This window comes from Corapipo altera, unplaced genomic scaffold (genome assembly GCF_003945725.1).
Source record: "Corapipo altera isolate COAL_440 unplaced genomic scaffold, ASM394572v1 190, whole genome shotgun sequence".
Classification (NCBI taxonomy): domain Eukaryota; kingdom Metazoa; phylum Chordata; class Aves; order Passeriformes; family Pipridae; genus Corapipo; species Corapipo altera.
The window spans coordinates 698000-700592 of record NW_020885006.1 but is presented as its reverse complement, the minus strand read 5'-3'; the positions used below and the strand labels follow the sequence as shown (position 1 = coordinate 700592).

At 57.0% G+C, this 2593-nt stretch overlaps 1 long non-coding RNA gene across 1 annotated transcript; it reads left to right on the top strand.

Annotated features, from left to right (window-relative positions):
- Window positions 1–6: 6 nt before the first annotated feature.
- Window positions 7–1987, top strand: LOC113958789. The gene is made up of 3 exons (XR_003531622.1): window positions 7–128; window positions 739–904; window positions 1036–1987. It is a non-coding gene; the product is annotated as an uncharacterized LOC113958789 (long non-coding RNA).
- The last annotated feature ends 606 nt before the right edge of the window (window positions 1988–2593 follow it).

Here is a 2593-nt window from a genome sequence, read left to right as displayed (position 1 = left end):
CATTCCCAGGCTCTGACAGCATTCCCTGCCTGTGACAGCATTCCCAGCCTGTGACAGCATTCCCAGGCTCTGACAGCATTCCCAGCCCCTCTGCTGCCCCATGCCAGCAGTGCTGAAGTGAGCAGTGAGTAAGTGGCAGCTGAGCTGCAGGAACTGCTTATCCCGAGCTCTGTCATCCACTTAAGGCATTTCTTAGAGCACACAAACAGTTTATGCAGCGCTCTCAGGAGAGAAATCAAAAGCTAAAGGGATAAATGACCAATTAGGCTGCCTCATCTCAGATCTAAAAGCAGGGCCAGCACTCTGGGATGGAAAAGCAAAATGTTCCTTTTTCTGGCTGCGCTTTGGCTGAAGATAAAGCTGTGCCTCAACAAAAGGAGTTTTCCTCTCCCCAGCCCAGAGCAGGGGCAGAGGAGCTGCTGGTGACACAGTCTCAGCCCCCGGTGGCTTTCATGGGTGGGTATTGCTGGTTATCCTGGTTATTGCTGGTTATCCTGGTTGTTCCTGATGCTGCTGTGGTGCCTCCCTGCCAGGCCCATCCCTGACCACTGTGCACCCTGGGAGCTGCACAGGGATCTGCTGGGATCTTCCCTGCCACCCTCACTGCTGTTCCTGGACTGTGGCAAACAGATCACCTTTAGCAGCAATAACCCAGCACATCCTAGCTTCTTTCCCTGTCATTCCTCGTGGATCCTTTCTGCCCTTTAGCTGCAGTCTGGTGTCTTGTGGGAGCTGTAGGTCACAAACCAGCTGTGCCCCAGGTGAGCCCTCCCCAGGGAATCCTTCCTTGCCAGAGTGGGATCAGCTGAGCTGGAATATCTCTGCAGGAAGAGAAACATTTCTGAAAAGGGACCGACAGGTGACTGTTCTAACAAGCTTTTGTCAGACAGGAGTCTCCAGGCAGGTGAGTGAGCACGTTCCCCTGGGGGGTTCCTGCCCCTCTGGCTCTGTACTTGGAGCACCAAAACACCTCCTGTGACCTGGGCACGGTCCCTGCAGCTCTGGGGGGCTTTTCAAGTCCTGTTTCTTCTGCAGGTCTTACCAGACCTGAGCACCTTCCTCCCCAGGGACCTGCTCACCTCATCCCAGAGGTGAAGTGGGAGGGAGAGACCCAGGGCTGGCCCTACACCCCGGCAGCCACCAGTGGGCTAAGGCCCTGTGGGCAGGGGACAGCTCATCCAGGAGAGACCCCAGAGAGACACAGCCAGGGCAGAGCTCATCCAGGAGAGACCCCACAGAGACACAGCCAGGGCAGAGCTCATTCAGGAGAGACCCCAGAGAGACACAGCCAGGGCAGAGCTCATCCAGGAGAGACCCCAGAGAGACACAACCAGGGCAGAGCTCATCCCGGAGAGATTCCAAAGAGCCTCAGCCAGGGGACAGCTCATCCAGAAGAGACCCAAAGGAGCCACAGCCAGGGCAGAGCTCATCCAGGAGAGATTCCAAAGAGCCACAGCCAGGGCAGAGCTCATCCAGGAGAGATTCCAAAGAGCCACAGCCAGGGCAGAGCTCATCCAGGAGAGACCCCAAGGAACCACAGCCAGGGCAGAGCTCATTCAGGAGAGACCCCAGAGAGCCACAACCAGGGCAGAGCTCGTGGCAGTTGCAGCCATCCCAGGAAGTGGGACCACATCCAGCCTGAGACCTGCCACCCTGGACACTGGGATCCACATTCATCCATGGCACTGGGACCACAGTCACCCTGGACAAGGGGATCCAGCCCACCCTGGGCACTCTGAGGGTCTCTGTGTGCTGACATGGGAGCACAAACTCGGGGTCCAGGCTCCAGGGTGGGCTGTGCACTTGTGAGGAGGGGAAAGGAAACACTCACAGACAAACATGGCCCCAGCCATGCAAGGAGACACTGAGCTGCTGCTGGGGACAACATCTGGTACCTGCTGACCTTTCCCAAGCTGTGCCTCCCACCCTGGCAAATCGTTCTCTCTGTGCTGCCAAAACAGCCATCAATTAAAAATGCATTACCACAGCTCCCTAAAGCAAAGCCAAAAATTGCTGCTTATTCATTCTGCAGACACTCAAAGCGTGTTTACAGAGAGTTTTCCACATCAAATATACTAAAAATTTAATTGACCTCACCTGTGCAGAGATGTCAGGGAAAACAAGAGCCACAGGTTGGGAAATAACATCTCCATCTGTGTGGATGCTACATGGGCAGGGACAGCCCTGGGTAAAACCCCCTGTGTTCCACCACCTCACCTGCCTCAGGTGCTGCTGCCCCACACCCTGCCCAGCACTGGTGATCCCTGCAGAGCCAGGGGGGTCCCTGGGGCATGGGACCAGCTCAGGGGGTACATGGAGTGCAGGACACCACAGTGTCAGCCCAGTGTGGCAGAGCTGGCCCTGAGCCCTGCCATGGTGGGAAGGACCTTAAAGCCCATCCAGTGCCACCCCTGCCATGGGCAGGGACACCTTCCACCAGCCCAGTTGCTCCAAGCCCCGTCCAGCCTGGCCTTGGACACTTGCAGGGATCCAGGGGCAGCCACAGCTTCTCTGGGCAACCCTCTCTGGGTGTGAACCCAGCAGCTGAAGAGCAGAGCTGTCCCAGAGGCTGGGAATGGAAACTGGGAGGTTG